The 18,302-nt window shown below is 40.6% G+C and overlaps 1 protein-coding gene across 2 annotated transcripts in view; it reads left to right on the top strand.

Annotated features, from left to right (window-relative positions):
• pcdh11 (protocadherin 11) overlaps positions 1 to 18,302 on the top strand; it is a 125,075-nt gene that overhangs the window by 34,640 nt on the left and 72,133 nt on the right. The gene's annotated exons all lie outside the window — the stretch shown is intronic.

Raw genomic sequence — 18,302 nt, 5'->3', positions numbered from 1 at the left:
AGTGCTTGCTATTTAGCAAAAGTGCATTTGCAGTTTGAAGAGCATCCCAAGATATTAGTGGCATCTAATTGCATTACCTGGAGGAGACTGATGGCGCCAGTTAAAACGGCTGGCCCCAGTTCAGGCTGTGTTGAAGGCAAGTGCTTCTTTACAGGTTAATACGTCATGTTTCCGACTGGAATCTTTTGTCGACTAAGTGATTTTGTGACAGCTTTAAGCTTCCACTCGCCTCACCAAACACCCCTACTCCCCCAAGTAATTGTACATCTCACCAATAATCCACTTTCATCCATGTGGAACTAAAACAATGACAGAATGATAATGGCAGTTAGTGCAGCCAAATTTTGATTGCACAAGTCAAGATTCATCCTCATTAACTTGTTTTAAATTGATTCATGCGTTCATGTTTGTTTACCTAGCAATAGTGTAAAGTGTCCCAGCACAGCGATCCATATTCAAGCAGGCCAGCTGTGAGGCTCATTCCAGTACTCATCCATTTCGTAAAAGCCAGATTTTGTTTTTTAATCTTTCCTTATTCGATCCATTTTAAAATTACCAGTGATCAAATCTCTCCATCTCTGTAGCGATTCATTACGCTGCTCGTAATTTCTGCGTAATAGACCGAGATCTCCATATAGGTCTTCTTTGCCAAGGTGACAAAAATGTACAGTTTCTTTAGGAAAAGAAAGAAGTCACCTCATGGGCGGCTCAACATCATTTTCCAAAAGCCACAGGCAAATCTTGATGACTGAGAATACAATAAGATGAAAACTGCCAAGTGACCCTCATAGGATATGTCTCTAGCACCTTCTGTCTCCCACTTCTAGATTTAGTAGGGACTGGAGGGGTTTTTACCTCACAGTCCTCACGTAGTCCAGTGGGACTCTCATCTTGGGAATAGCATGCCAGTTTTATTGAGCAGGGAGTGGCAGTGGAGAGAGACGAGGGCCCTCAGAGACGCCTGGATGTTTTCCATATTAAACTGCAGAGACAGAGAGAGAGAGGTTTAAAATCTCACTGGTGAAATGACTTTCATTTTCGATATCAAAATGCCAAATAAAGTAGAATAATTATCGAGACTGTGACATATCTATCTGTTGTTTGTGTGAGATTGTATCCCACTTTAGCGATCCCACTCCCTCCTCCTCCTCTCATTTCACTTCCACCCCACCTACACATTCCTCTCTTCCTCTTCCACCCTCCCTCTTTCCCCCCTGCTCCCTCCCTTGCGCCAGTACCCCTCTTACTAATTCCCCAACCTCTAACTCCTCCCTTTTTCTGCCTCACTTCCTACAGAGAGTAAAATGTCTATGGGCATTTATAGTCACATTAATATGAGCAAAGGATGTGGGGTAATATATCGCTTTCTTTCTCCCAATGAGCCATAAGAAGTGGTGATAAAAACAACTTTTCTGTTGTTGTGCGCTTTTGCCTTGTGCAGTGAGAAAAAAAAGAAAAAAGAGCTGTGTTTGAAGTTCAGATTAGTCTTCAGGGAGTCCCACCTATTGGGACTGTTAACCTTTAGCCATTCAGCTATAAAGCAAGTGAGTTCCATTAAAATACATAATGCATGAAGTGCCGAGATTGCATGCCATTGATCAGCACTTGAATAAATTGAGTTGAAATCCTATTAACATAACCAGTTACACATAAAGTGAGATGAATAAAGTGCAGTATAACACCTGCAAAAATTAGCCACCATCAGCTACAGTTTTGTGACGGTTGAAGTAGTCAGAGTAACTCACGGCAATTTAGAAATTAACAGTAATGAACTATAATTTCAGTTATTTGTGCAATGGGTGGCTCCCTGCTTACCATTTGTTGTCTTTCATTGCATTTTAGTAGCAGCTCTTTTTTCTTTTTTTTTTTTACCACGACACATAGTAGTGTGGGTTTGAAATGCTGTCATACAGAGTCCATTTTGTATATCAAACACCCTAAATCCCTTTGTAATCCTTAGCCTCAGAGAGATCTTGTTGTGGCCATTTCTTTGATCTATAACAGGACACAAGGTGACATTTTTTCCGATGTCAGTTAAAATGTGTCACAATAGCAAATGTTCATTTCTACCAAGTGTATTGTTTTTGCCTCTTCCGGTCTGTTTCAATCGAAGTTCTTCATTTTGTTTTGATTGTTGTTTATTGGTTATTGCTTGTCCTTTTGGCTCAGTATGAAAAGTTGTCATGAGAGACGCATCAGAGCTGTTTAGCAACGTGGCATCCGAGGGAGCGTCTTGACCCGTGGCGCCTGTCTTCTTCTTGTGTGTGCGTGTGAGTGTTTGTGGTAAGACAGATGAACACCCCCTCCCCCAACAACCACACTCCTCTTCAGCATAAAGCATGCACATCCTCTCCCTTTTGAAGCAATTAAGGGCTATGCTGTCATCTTGACAGGTAGCTTCCATCTCTCTAAATGCACACATGCCATACCATTTTATAAAAAATGTTTTTTGTCTGTCCTTAACTCTCCCTCTGTCTTGTATCAGGAATAATTAGGTCAATTAATTCAGGTGGATACCCAGTACAACATATGTGTTTTCAGATTAAGTGCAGGGGAGGCTCTGTCACCCGACCTCGTGCAGACTGGGAGATGACCCAAATTAAAGCATGTTTCCTCCCCACCCATTGCTCCCCCTTCCTCCTCAGATCCCCCCCGCCATCGCCCCCAAACCCTCATCCCCCACCCCCCATCCGGTGCCGTGCCAGCCTCCCCACAACAATGCCAGAGAACGCCTGCCAACGGTAGCAGCTCCTTAATGAAATAGTAATTGTGACTGTGACTCGCATGCATCAGTTGCTTTCCTGTCCTGTTCTGTTTCATTGCACAATACACAGAGAAGTCGACGGAGTTCCAGCTATGTAATTTCATTAATGCTCAGTGTCGCACCTCTGCGTATAGTTTGTTTTCATTACAGCTTTACATTAGCAGCGATTGCTTTACCAGGTCTGTTGCCTTATTGTGCCGGGTCTTAATATCTATCTAAGGAATGTTGCACACAGTACACCACGTGTACCTGGAGACTCGCATTTACCGGAGTTACACCCAATGAGTGAGATGCATGAAGTGCACTGAATATTCCCTTAAGGAGATGCGTAATGAGATTTTTGTGTGGCGGCAGTAACAGCTGTTCAGAGAGACACAAGAGTGTGAAATATTTAAGATCAATACATCATTTATTTCACTGTGAGTCTATAATGGGCCCGCAATTGTACGCTCCATTACTGGACACAAGGGCCTAGACTGCTGACCGATCCCATCTAATGAAAACAAATGTACTGGCAGGCTGAAGAAAAGAAACACACTGCAACACAGTTCACGTTCCAGTGTCATTTGGTATGAGGACTGTGGCCCTGGTCTATGCAGAACATCAGGCTTAACAGCTCAAGTGTGTCATTATGTGTGGGCAGGGAGAGGGAAAGCCAAAAGTGTCCTAATAGCAAACCGCTACTGAAACTGAAAACCAGGTTGCAGTTATTTCATAGACATGCAACTGCAGTACAGAACAAATATGTCTATCTGTCTGTCTGTCTGTCTGTCTGTCTGTCTGTCTGTCTGTCTGTCTACCTACCTACCTACCTATCTATCTATCTATCTACCCATCTGTCTCTGTCTGTCTAAATTGCAGAAATCTCATTATGTTACAATTCTGGATATCATGTTGAGATGTTTCAATGATGGTGTCTTTTATAGCTTTTTCATCAAAAGCACAAATGAGATCAGGACTATTATTTCCAAAGTGACCATGCTGATCCAACATCAGTTTTTGCCTTGGATCACGCTGCAAATGGAAGAAAAACAAGGACATATTTAGTGATCCCAGATCAGCACACCTCCTCTGAGAGGACTTTGATGAGTGCAGCTCCCGATTAGATTAGAGGCCTCGACTGATGAATGTAATCCATCATCTTGTAAGCAATGGAAATTTATGACAATTTAGTTTCAGTAACTCTGTCATAAGCCCTTAGCTTTTAGTTTTCAGACTTGCATAACTACAAACAGACTAAAGGAGTACAAGGTAAGGCTCGTGGGGCTGCATCTTTCAGGGAACTTGGGGGATTTTGATTTGTGACCGTGACAGAGATTGAAAATACATCTTTCTACGTTGAAAGTGCCTTTTTTTTTTTTTTTTTTTTTCTATTTCTCGGATTTTGTTTCTTTGGTTCACCTTTTGCCTTCTCACTGCAGGCAAAACAAAATGTGTGGCGGTTCCATTTCATCAACTAAACTCTGAGATAAAACATGTATAAAACTGGATGTTTTGTGAATGTTTCACCACTTTATTCCAGTTTGAGAGACAACAACTTCTTTGAACTTGATTTTCCCCCCATGGTGCAGCTACTGTAGTCCGTGAAGTGCGTATTCTTACTGGGCACCGAGGGAATGAGCTGATCAGGCTCGCAACACAAATCTTTTGTTTTTGTTGTTCATGTCATATTTCTGTCAGGTGTGGCAGCTCATCAAGCTGAAATAATGAGGCCATGTTGCATGATTTGTGACAAAACTCTTTAGATATTTATGTGATTATAAACTGTTTCTTTAAACTGTTTCAAATAGTTGGTTCTTGTGACTATTTACCCATAGATCCTTTTTTTTACTATTTGTGTATTGTTTACATTTAGAATGCACCGTAGATTACATTTTTAAACCACAATACAGAACTAACAGAGGCTAAAAATAGTGAAATAAAAAGCTAAACTAAACATATGCATACCGTAAACACTGAAATGATAAATTCAGCAAACCAGTTTATAAGTGGGCGTGCAAATTTAATTGAGGCAGAATCTGTTAGGTGACATGATAGAGGGATGTGGGTGGGGAGATTTAGCTGCTAAGGAGTTTAAATGTTTATGCTTTTTTGGTTTTATAATTCCTAATACCCATTAAGTGACATGAAATAATGTGATTTGCCAGAGGAATAACAATTTAAGTATTCCAATACGGAGTCTTACTTTTCCCCTCTAGTGTGATTATGGCGTACATGTTGTATGAATAGCAATAATAAGCACATAGCTAATCGCACTGAGCACCGTGGCTCATATTAAGCTGTTAAGAATGAGACAACAGTGATAAACGTCGGTTGGTTTTGTCTCGAACATATCACGAACAGTGTGATAAGAAAAGCCGAACCGCAACTCCATTCAAGCGTTTCAAAAAGTAAAGTGCAGGTTTTGGATGAACTCTTTGTATGCTGCCTGCACAGACAACAGCTTGACAGTTGGTTTCAAAGAACGTCTCAGCACCTAAAGGGAGGTGTGCAAGGAAGGAGAGAGAATAACAAAAGTGGTTCAGTCATGCACATCACATCGTTCTTGTTTTTATTAATCCCTACTGTACATCTCCTTAGCACTTAAAACAGACTTTAGCTAGCACCCTCTAACTCACATCAAAGTCAACACTTGTTTGTTCTGTCATCCTTTAGAAACAGACATTTGCCCAAACAACTGACAGTCACGCTTCTTATTATGCAAATAGGCAGGTTGGAGTTTGCGTTGCTCTCAGCGTAGGGAAGCACTGGTTTCACATCAGATTACAGGTGGAGGAAAAGTGATGTACTGGGTGAATGAGATTATCGCTTCCAAAATTTGATTTCCACAGTTCCTGCTGACCTAAAAACTGAAATGATGTAATTTGGAGTAGTTGGCCCTCTGTCAGTTCAAACAGCTGAAATCTGACTACCTGGGCTCCAATACAACTCATTTAAACCAGCTAAACTGTGATTGCATCTGAATGATATTGGACCAGGCGTTTCTAATCCGCTCACGTTCGCTTATAAACACTGTATGTATTGTTTTGGGCACTGTCTAAACCATTTACCTTTTCATTTTACTAGATACTGCAAAGGTGAAATGTACATGTAATTGAACCTTATGTGTCGCCTCACATTTCAATAACAGCTGATTTGAATCATATCCCTTCAGTTTGGTGCACATGTCACATTAAAACTTAATTAACTCGCCATCCAACTCTATGTGGTGGATGGTGAGGGATGTGAGTCGAATGCCGATAACGCACAGTAGGGAGAGCTTTGCAGAGCATGGCGTGCTAAAATCACACTAATTTAAATAATTGACATTATACATGCTGTGTTGAATAAATAATTAAATAAATAAATAACACCTACGGATCATAGCTGGGTTTCTCATTAGAAGGCAAGCTGTGCAACTTCGTGCTCAGGAATGACAGTCAAGTGAAGCAATTGCAATAATTACAGCAGCAAGAAAGAGTCTGCGTGCGCGTCGGGAGGGGTGGGGGCTTAACGGAAGGCAATGAGGAGGGAGGCGCTGACTGTCTACAGGTGCCTCTGATTAAGGGTAATCTGGGCAGCCCTCCCCTTTCTTGTCTCTGCAATGAGCCCTGTTGCCTCTGGGTGCCTCGAGCTCTGTGGCTGCCTGGTGTAATGAGCTCCAGAGCAACTCAGTGGCTGGCCCGCAGGACAGTCCCTACAGAGCCATAATGAGCACTCCGGTGCACCAATTCGTGCTCCCCACCAAGGGCACCCCCAAGACCGGCTCCCCTCAGACGTGGGTGGGAACGGCTTGTTCGGCAAACCTCCCGTAGCGTCACGCTCCACTCCAACTCCCTTTCCGCGGTAACGGCATCCCCTCTGGGTTCAGTGTGATGTCCCTGCGTGTGTGGTAGGAGGGATGGCCCGCAGCCCAGGCTTGGCATCAATCACTTTACATCGAGAGTGAGGCAAGAGGCGGCGATAGGGATTGAGCTGCAGCAAAGATAGAGGGGAGGCACGGGACGCTGGGATGGAGTGCCCGGGTGAAAAGTGAGGACAGTTGAAGTAGCCGGGGATGGAAAAAGGTAAATGATGGTGGAGGAATGGAGAGGGTGAGCTAACTGACAGATGGAATAAGTGTGAGAGAGGCAATTGTATGAGAGAGAGAGAAAGAGGGGAGTATGTGGGTATAATGAGGTCTATGGAGGAGAGAGGGTAATGAGAGAGTCAGAGTCCAAGGTGAGGAAAGATAGCGGGAGAGAGACAGAGAGAGAGAGAGAGAAAGAGAGAGACAGAGAGAGAGAGAGATAGAGACAGAGAGAGAGAGAAAAAGAGAGAGAGAGAGAGAGAGAGACTCTTTTGCCAAACAGCGGTCCCTCTGTTGGTGCTGAGTTGGATCTGCGTGTTTAAGAAACTGCACTGCTGTGCTTTTGCTCTCTTAAACAACCAGGAGGTGGGTGAGAGGATCGACGGGCCTGACCACAGAGCAGAGCTTTGAAGCTGCCTCACGCTGAGAGAAACTGTATTGGATTTAGACAGACTGCCGTTCAAAAGAAGAAGAAAAAATAAAAAAAGAGGAGAATGAAAGACAAAAAGAATTGGAAAACAGAAATAAAGACAGAAAATAAAAGAGGATCTAAATAATGTATACATACAGAAAATATAATATATCATTTTTAATGATGATCTTGACATGCCTCATACGTGTGCGTTTGCTTGTGTATGTTTATCTCTGTTTGGAAGATTAGCATAACAATTAACATTTTCTACAAGGCTGTATGCAGATAGCAATATGGCAATTACAAAAATAGTGTAGCATTCATTAGGATTATTCACCATCATTAATTGTGGTCATGAACAAATGTTCAGGGTTAGAAATGATTCCATCTGTTTCTAGCATTGGTTGTCTTTTGCATTAGAAAGGAAAAACATAAAGCAGTCGTCTTCAGTCGTATGTTTATCCGCGTTTTGCATTTGTGGATGCGTTTCTTTGTGTGAACGCCTGCGCATGTGTGTGTTCTTAGACTCTTGTGAAGTCCAGGAGTAAAAAGGCACTCATCATCTTTCATCTGTGCTGCATTTATTCTACAGTAGCACTGCGGCAGCTGTTGCAGCCATATTTTTTGTCTTTTTTTAACCCCCCAAAGTGTTGTAAACTTGGTATTTTGAAACTAAAAGCCTGTGCTTCTTCAATGGCAGCTAGTCAGACCACTGTTGCACCTTCTGCCATCTGAGAATATATTTATATTCTGAAGAAATACACTTGGGGATGGAGTGAAAGTGCAACATTACGACCTGATACACAATAGATACAGTAAAATGAGAGTTTTTGCACTACAATAGCTGCATCTTTATCAGAGAGGATTAGCATGGTGGGTAGGATTGGACAGTATGTCTTATTTTAATTGCTGTGTATTTCAAATCACTTCCCATTGCTCTTCTTCTTGAATAGAACCTCTGCGGGCCCAAAAACTGTCTTTTCAGGAAATAGTTCCATCTGGGAATAAGGATTACACTACTACTATTATTATTATTGTTATTATTTTTTTTATTATTGTTGTTTTTATTATCTTGAGAGGGATTAAGGATTTGTCTCAACCAGTGAGTGTTGCCCTGCAAAACACAAGTAAATCACAACACTGTGTCACGGCATCTTTTGTTCAGATCATGAATATACTGTATATAAAAAAAAACATTAAATCCTGAAAAGGAGATGTTTTACATCCCCTGAACAAGGGCAATGTGCTCTTTTAATAACAGCATGTCACATAATTGAGTTTTAAAAAAGAATGATGTTTGCAGCAGAGTTCAGCTACCGTTCCAGTAACAGTTTTCGAAAGAAGATATTGAAATTACAAAACTGCGTTAGGGCTTCAAATTTGCTACTTCTGTCACATATGAGTTGACAGATGAATACATTCAGGAAGTTGCAAGCTGGTTATCAAAAATATTTCTTACATTTTGTTTCCACTATCATCCTTTTTTTATTTTACGTAACATCAGCACCTTTTATCCCATTGTTACTTGTGATAAAGGACACAGAATGCTGAACACTGGCCCTGTGGCTCACAGAAAAGACTATGTATAAATGTTAACGCGCTCAATAATAAGTATGCAGTATTATATTGAGGACGTAAAACTTCTAAAATGTCCACAAAATTGGTATAATTCCTTGTTTTCACACGAGTCCCTTGGCTTCAGGGCACTATAAACAGAGAGGACACCATAACAAAGCACTGCCCACAGCCACAATTGACCTTTGGGGTTCTGATCCCTTAATGTGTTTCTCTGTGTTGGTGCTGATAAAGCCTCCCTTTGCCTCTGTCCAAATCTATAAAGCTGTTTCCAAAGATGCTGGTAATGCGGAGTGAGAGACACAAATATCCGCCCCATTCTATGGTCATAACCTCTGCCTCTGCCATCGATAGCTCTAATAGGTGTTTAGAAGGCCTTGTATTTTCCTCCTTTTGATAGTTTGGCATGCCATTCAGAACAAGGACAAGGTTTGTGTTGAGGGGGCGGGGCGGAAGCCAGACAATAATTTTTTAGTGAGGTCCGCTGAGGCCTGAACTGCAGAATGAGAACACCTATTCAAAACCAATCTCTTTTAAATTTGTAACACCCTAGATTTGCATAATTCATGTATGTCCACCTGAAACAGAAAAAGAAATAGATTTGCAATTCCGTTCGTGATCATAACACTCCAGTTATTATGTTAGAAGCACATGTGGGAATTGACGGGGCAGCATGAAGGGCTACTGGTTACAGATTGATCCCTGTGCAACACTAGTTATTGACCACGTCTTTACAGCGGCTTTTTTCATTCTTAATAACTGCAGTTTACTTCTCAAGAATTCAGACGTATTGCAGTTAGACTAAAACACTACTTTTTAATCAAAGAGAAGCCACAGTTCAGCCCTGTGAATATTTTTCTTTTAAACTGCTATATATAATTAAACAGTTGACATCTGTCTTTGGCACCCCCAGTGGAATTTATAAAATTAATTAACAAACAGCTACAGCTATGTGTGTTCATGACAATCTATGAATGCTTAAAACAAACAAACACTGGGAAGTATCAGTTTAGTATTTTTTTAAATCATGGATCTGCAGAGCATACCGTTCTTGTTAAAGGATTATGGTCATGAATTATGAACTCATTTGTAATATCTGTTTGTGTATGTCTGTGTACTGTTTAATTGTATGGTCATTGCTTTACATAACAAGAAGGAAGCTGTTCTTTTATGTGTATGATGTACGTTGTACGAGTTAGCTAAATGTTTATCACGACAAAATGGAAATGGTACTGGGAATGTGAGGTTTAGTCTTGGTCGGGTAATACTTGGTTGGTAATTCCTCAGTTTAAATGACAGGTATGAACTATTATTTGTTAGATATTAATGTCTATAGCTGTGGAATGAATAATAGGGTATATTTTTGTGTGGAAAATAAATATTATATTATCTCAAAACTAGACGAGTATTCACAAAAGCATTAGAGCGAGTACCCATCACCAAAAGGGAGGATCAAGTGGTTAATGCTTATTCAATATGACATGGTAAAATGGAATTTCTAAAGATACGTAGGCAATGCTACAGTTTGTAATGTTGAGGTGTTTCTTATTGAAAAATGATGATTTATGAATTTTCTTTTTTGTTGAATTATTTGATTAGTACTTAAATATGATGTTTATAAACTTTATAATCATATTGTTTTTCAAAGCTAAGACTATCTAACTGGAACACTCGGAACAATATAGAATACAAAATACAAATGGTGACTTTCGCAAATGGTATCTATCTGAGCCAGATTACTTGTCTTAAGTATGACTTATTTGCATTTAGGGCTGGGCTATAGGTCATTTCATTTCTCAATAACGATATGCATCACAACATAGCATGTTTTCTAAAACTACATGAACTAACTACAGGGTTTGGATTTATCTTGTGTGAATTAAATACTTGACATGGGAAAAGTAATGATTATTTAATTAAAAACTAACAGATTTTCTGATTATCAATTTATCACAATATCTCTATACGATTTCATCACAATATGATTCCATTGAATGACAATAAATTGTTATAGCCCAGCCCTAATTGCATTCTTTTACCCAGGAAGAGCGCTGGGATTCATAATATTAGCTACCTACTGTCTTACCCCCTGCCTTTTTCACTGGGCTTCAGCAGCCTGCTGCTGCTTGGACAGAAAAACCCTCCACTGAGGTTTAACGCAACCAATGAGATTATTTCTGCTTGCATAGCAGCTCTGTCTCTGAAAAATGTTTGTGTAGCTTAAACCCCAATCTGCCTACATGTCCTGGTTCATGTGTGGCCGTGACTCCCCAGACTTGGGGTTTGGTCGAGGCAAACTGCCTGCTAGTAGTGTGGAACACATGCCTGGCACAACCAGTGCCATGGGGGGACTGGCTCACAGCTGGTTTGATTGGGGCTCTGGCCTTAATCGCCCACGTCTCTTCTGCCATCAGTGCTCAAGGAGCAGTCACACACATGTTAACTGTGCCCATACAAGGGAAGCTGATTGCAGCCTTCCAGTTTCATTCCCAATCAAATACTGGTGTTGCTTTGTGAGATGGGTATCAATGTCTAACGAGAAAGCTTGGGCGAAGCACTCCACAAGCTACTTCAAGTCCCAATTCTCATGCAGACAAAGGAAGGGGTATATTTCGGGACTGCCGATTGTTGGCTTCGGAATGGTGGGTAGCAGTCTATGCGTTAAAGATAAATATGTCTACTCCTGTGGAAATCCATTATCCATGCATCATTTAATCCTAAACACTTTTGCAAAGGGCTGCAACATAAAACAACACAGAGGTCCTGAAAGGTCGACGTCGAGCACCTCTGCAGCGAGGGGAGTAGACTGCTCATCAAAACAGAGCGGCTTCTCTGTAATTTGACAAACAGAAGATGATCAGCAGACGTTTGCCAAATGTACTTCTTTGTAATTCTTTTGTTCCTCGAATGCACAGTTTTGTCTCATCTGAATCAAAAGCTACCGAGATATTTATCATTCCGAACTCCTTTTCTCAAAAAGGCCTGCTGAGGACAATGGATTTGCGAATGCATAACACACGCACTGGGTAATTTGACTTTATGAGATGGCATTTATTTTCATTTATCAAAATAAAGTTTTGCCTGACCGTGAGAAGCAGTCAATAACAATGTACAGCTAATGTAATTTTGAACACACTTAATGCACTGCTCACCCGACTAGAGAGAGAACGGCAGTAGTAAATTGGCTGACTGTTGCTGATAAGCTTAACAGCAAAGCGGCATCCAAGCATTCGAATGAGGGCATTAACGGTTGTTTAAAACAGGAATAATGAAGTGATGAACGACAGTGTTGTGTTGCCTCTTGCTCTTGAGATGAAGGTCTGCCAGTGGAGGAAAATGGTGACAAGATTGACTTCTAAAGGACATCAGCAGAGAAGTAGTAGGTCATCAGAACTTAGCGAAATACTATAATTGCGAACCAAAAAAAAGAAGAAAAAAAAGCTCAGCCTCATTTCAGGATAATTGTGTCTTTATAGAAAAAAAAAGCAGCTTCACACACTCTCATGCATGCACACACAGATCTATTCAGTCATGCACAAACACTCACATACAAACGCGTACAGACACGCAGACCTCTCTTAATCTTTCCGACACACACACACACACACACACACACACACGTGCGTGTTCATGCACGCTTGCGCACAAAATACACAAACAAGCTCAAATGCAGTGCATAAACACAAAGCAATGTCCACACAAAGTAGATGAGCTCCACTCTGTGTCGAATTGAAAGCATCTGCAAAGCCAGTTTCTCTCGGCCGCGGAGGCGTGCATCAGCCGGCAGAAGCGCCTGCTTGGTGTCCCAGGGTGGCTCGCGTAACACTTGGCCTGCTCCCTAGCCACTGCCTGGATCAGAGAGGCCCACTGCTATCATCTAGGCGCTGGCAGCAGAGAGGCTAGGCTTAGAATGACAAATTGGTTAGAGGGAGTGAGTGACGAGAGCAGGCCAAGAAATATACTTTGAAGAGAGAAATGCATTCCGGGTTGTGACAAGCATGCCACATTATATGGTCAAGTGTACAAGTCTGACTCCCTCCATGTGGATTGATCCAGATCCCAAAGACACTTAAAATGAGGCGAGGCTTTCTCATCAAGACAATGCCAGAGTATTTATCTTAGAAAGTCACCCAAAAATATTACTGGATTAGAGAGCTTTTCAGTCTCTCTTCTCGTGGCCTCAATTTGTATCAAACTGCCGCTACTCTCCAAACTATCTGAGCGATTTGCCTGTTAGGTCATATTTTTCGCACCGACAGTGGTGTAATAGTCAGAAATTTCTAAACATGTAATTACATCCAACCTAATCCGAGGAGACGTCTCCCCTTATAAACCAGGAAATTTGCATAACTCACTCAAGATAATTACAGAAATAATCAGCAAAAAGTGTTTGTTTCTATTTTTATAATACCGTGCTAATATGATTCTCATTGATTAATTATTGATTTAGAGTGTGTTACTTAGTTGACTATTTCAACAAAACTAATAATTTCCAAATGTTTTCCCCATTATGATCTGCCAGCAAATACAGCCAGCAAATAATACTATCTGTTTACAGTTTGGCAGAGACTTGTCGAATGAAACATTCTTGGAAAGCAATGCTATGTTTAATAAATGTTGTTTTTTTATTTACTATTGAAGTAGAGCTTGATCTTCAGTAAGAGCGCATACACAGTGTAGACCTGTGGCTCTTGTTAGAGGTCAAATATATATAAAAAAAAAATATCTCACCTGAAGGCCACGCACTGTAGCTGAAAGCATTGAGTCGAAATATAAAAGCTTGAAACTAAAAAAAAAAAGAATAGAAACTGTGTGACCGGATTTTTAACAGACATCATATGCTCAGAACTGGTACACAAACCTTTGTTGAGCCACTTAAATATGCCCTGCATGTATTGTGGTACACAACAATTCTATTGCTTAATTTAAAACCGTATCAGTCTGTGACTTTTCTGTAGGTGTCAGGTTTCTGAAAACTCAATGTTCTAATGAAATGTCATAGCAGTTGTAAAGGCAGTAAAAACAATATAAAGCTTCCCTGACACGTTCTAGATTATCATAAACCCACATGGTATGAAATCCGGTTCTAGTTAATCCACAGCAATATTGCACTTATCAAAACAATCCATGGCACCAAAGACTGAAGACTAAATCTCCAATGAATGAGGACTGGTGATCAAGTGACCGACTGCTTAATGTTGGAGATGTATTAGATTCCAGTCTACTTGAGGAGACTAACATGTTGTGGACATTTTACATAAAATCGAGTCATACATGAACAAATTAATCCAAAGTGGCCTTGAAAGCTTAAATTTGAATTGAGTGTTTATACTAATGAATGAATACCAACCACTATACAACATATTTTATCATACCACATTTTGCCTAATGAAATGACTGATTTACAAGAATGTGTTCCTGCTGTGTTAAGAGGGAGTTTGCTCTAAACACGGCAGCTTTGCACGTTGTAATTACATTGTTTTTCTGCAGGCTTGTTGGCACCTTGGTCAAAGGCAAGCTCCTGTGTGCTTCTAGGACTCTCTCTCATGTAAATTAGAGCCTCTTTCCTTGCCAAAGCAATCATGACATTGCACTAGTGCAATGCTAGGTCTGCAAATAAGCCATGTCAGAAGCACACACACACACAAGACACCGGATGTAACCCTCTTGAATTCCCTCTCTGAGCAAACTGCAGAGCCGCACCAGTTGGCATCTCCAGAATTTGGTTTGAAGTTGTAGAGTATTTTACTTTTGTTGTCAAATTGCTTTGCAAATGAGGCTCACCCTGGCACAATTTCAAAGAGCTTGTGCTATATGTGCAGCTTCCTTCAGGCACTAGTTTCTGAACCTTCATCATTCTGTATGCATATGCACAGTACTGCACTAAGCTCACATTGAAGACTAGATAAACATGCCAAGCAAGGACGGAGATGGAAGGCAGTGTGCTTATGTCTAGTTAGCCTGTCTGTATGTTGTTTCTGCGTGCCTCAGCTTGACTGACATGGTCTATCTAATAACATGGCAGGTAGACAGTATGAAAGCCTTGTAGGTTTTTACCCATTAAAATGATATTCAATCATTTTTTGATGGGCTTTTTTTGCCCCGAAACCACGCCTTGTAATGATTCAAGGTTCGAGTGCCATTCACATTGAAATGTTGTGTTGCTTGAAGCCACATCAAAATAATTGTTTTGATATGTCCCGTTTTTGTCTTGGCAATGACATTAATAGGAGGTGATCGTACAATGAGGATAAAGAACATTTTTGAGGTATGTTGACTAAATTTGAGCCACGTAATCCCCTGGCTCGCAGTTATAAGGTTTTAGTCTGGGCATCACGGAAAAGGCATTGCTTTTACGATACAAGTGTTGCACACATTGCGTGCCCCTTTGATTGCATGTCCAAGTCAGCCACTAAATAATAATAATGTAGGGATTGAAACACTGAAAAATAGCCCAAGGCTCAGAAATTGCTAATGAACTGCAGCAGGGTGCAGTTGGGGGTACGGTGGGGGGTTGAGGCATCTGAAACCTTACTTCCTGTTTCAAAGGCAAATAATCTATGGTCGCTTTCTTTTATATTCAAAACATCTTTGTCATTGCGTCAAATGGGGGAAAACATGAAATCCAATATGGACTCAGATGGCTATAAAGGACTGAATGTAAACAATTTTGGGCTAAAATATAAACGCATCTTATTCTCGTTACACGTTGTCAACGCGCTAATCAAACGTCAACACAAGACAGCACTATCTTGCATAGCACTTGTGTTTCACGCATGTTACACTCTCTTCCTTCACTCCCTGTCAAGAGGTTTTCTCACACTGCAGAGAACCATCAGGCAAAGGGAACTCCATGGAGAGGGACAGAGACAGAAGGCAAGAAAAAGGGAATATATTTGGTGCTGTGTGCTGCAGATCAAAAACATGGCAGTCACATGATCAAAGGCATTTGATAATCCTTGAACTATATTGCTCCTTTAATCCCAGTGAGAGTACTATATTTTATTGGGGGTGGGGTTGGGGGGCTGGGGGGGGACAATGTCAGGGTGGCTACAGAGTAAGAAAAGCAGTAACTAGCTGCTGGAAACGCAGTTTACTAAATGTAGCTCGGCACATTTGATGTAGCCGGGGAAGACGACAGAATAAAGCCTCCTTGTGTGTGTGGAGAATGGAGGCTGAGCTGATGGAGCTAGAAACACAAATGTGCCACAAGTCCCTGTCCACTCAGCACTGAATAGTGCTCTTGTTTTTTTCAGGGGACTTGTAAAGGAAGTTGGCTTGTTGAGTGTGACCAGACTACTATATACTACATCTGGCACATAGAAACAGAAAGGAAGTTACGCAAGGTTTGGTGTAATATTCTTTTTGAGTGAGCTTGAGTTGCATAGTTCTGTTATACTGAAGGGTTCACCAACATATGTTTATAAAGCACATAATTAAAACTTTGCTAATTTGTAGGTTAGGTTAAGAATAACGCTGAAGAAAAAAAATTGGATCTTCGCTAAATCAGCATGTATCCAAGAAATCAGACAAAGAAACATCATGTTTCAGTTATCTTTCCGTTTCCTCAGAAAATAAATGTTGCTGTGCATCATAGCCTTGTGCTCTCTGGGCCTCATCAAATTACAATAACCACCTCAAGTGCTCTGAAAAGACTAAAACATCAATATATGGTGTAATCCAAGACCCTCGGTTGCAAGCCTTGTCAATAATGTTTGCCTATCAGATGCAAAATGTTCCAGACCAAAGGTGAGTTGAAAAATGTTTTTTCCTTCCACTCCTTTTCTATTCATGACTTGTCTCCTGATAACATGCGCATCATCGCATTTGTGTTTCCTGTAAAAACATGGACTATGAGTTATTGCTCACAGAGCTGCCTGCTTTCCGCATTGATAAAAAATGAATGATTACTAATTACTTTTTACATGTGTGCGTTGCACTGGAGCTGTGTGACAAAAGGAATATGGCCTAAATGAAAAGTGATGTTTTGCTCTGCTCAAAGAATAAAATGAGATTGTAATGGGGGGGAAATCAGTAAAAAAATAAAACAACACTGATTATAGCCTGGGGAGATCTTGTGATTGTGTTTGTGTCCAAGAAAGGGAAAAGGATTTAGATTATCTATGGTTGGCATCGGGCTTAAACAGGCTCCTTTTGTTAATGAACTAAAGCACTGAATCCAAGCAGCAACACATTATATTTGTATTTGTAAATATTGCTTCATCCACGTCATTTTCAAATTAAAGTGGTCGACGAAGATGAATTAGAAACCCTATCGTTTGCTTCAAATTTATACAGACATAAAATAAATCCCAACATTTGCTCCTTAGTGAATTTAGCAAGGTTCTCTTCTTTTTTTTACATTTACTATGTAATGAAATCATGTGATATTTTTTATAGAAGTACTCTGTGATTGTATATGTTTTTTTGTATGTATACCCTGTGCTCCACCTCCCTTTTTTTTGTTGTGTAAGTATGGCATCCACGTGTAAACCTCTCAATACTACATTCAGCACTTTAACGCTGGAGTTAACAGGAGGCAGAGCCTCTACCACCAGGGTGTGCAGAGGTGTACTGTATGTATACAGTGATTGGGATGTGATTTGTTTGTTTCTACACCCGCCATTCCAACTGAACCGTGCAAGCGCTGATGAAGGTCCTTTCGACAGGCAAGGCATTCTCTGCATAGATTTAAGTGTGCGGATATCTATTATACCAGTTTGACATTGATTACATAAAAGATTTAGACCTTTTTCTTTTTTTAGTAGCACATCAGACCATTCTAGAGTGAATGGGAGTTATATGGTGAACTGGAAATGTTTTGTGTTTTTATTTCCAGTTTTGTTACCGTTCATTGGCAATAGTGGTACAGGGCATAATCATCTCCACATTGTAAAAGCTGGGGTTCAGGTCACTGGAATGTCCTCAGTTTTTTTATTAATCTCCATTTAAATATGCAATATAAAAGATAGAAGTCACAATGTTGGAGACTGCTTGGAATCAAGGTCATTCTGTTTTCCCCACAGTAAATCACACCCTCCTCACACATGCAACACACTCACAAGCAAATTCCATTTATTGCTCTCATCCCCAAAGAAAATAACTCATGTTTATTTGTCACATCAATTAAGATATCATAGTCATATAGACTACTCAATCTGTTGGGAAAATTTTGTCTACTAATTCCATCATCTCAGCAAGGCCCATTCATTCATTTATATTTAATGACGCAGTGTTTATGCCGCAGTGAAAGCCTGGCTGTTTTATTTTTTTTTTTACTCTCCGAGTTGCCTCGGCCGGAGAGGTGTTCTCCTTCTATGTTGCAATGAAATATAGATGTTAAGAGTCTGGAGAGTTGAGTGTGTCATGTGTCCTGGTGATACCATAAGGCAGCCATTAATAGTGTCAGGGAGCACCAGATATACCACAGGCACATAATTGGATATGAGGGCATAACTGAAAGCACCTGCTTGGAAATCAACAGGGCCTTCCCAGGAGGCAGG

The sequence above is a fragment of the Cebidichthys violaceus genome, unplaced genomic scaffold, assembly GCF_023349555.1.
Source record: "Cebidichthys violaceus isolate CVI_PGR_0920_01 unplaced genomic scaffold, fCebVio1.0.p SCAF_2, whole genome shotgun sequence".
In the NCBI taxonomy this organism is placed as follows: Eukaryota; Metazoa; Chordata; class Actinopteri; order Perciformes; family Stichaeidae; genus Cebidichthys; species Cebidichthys violaceus.
The sequence above is the reverse complement of the archived record's forward strand: the minus strand, read 5'-3'. Positions and strand labels throughout refer to the sequence as shown.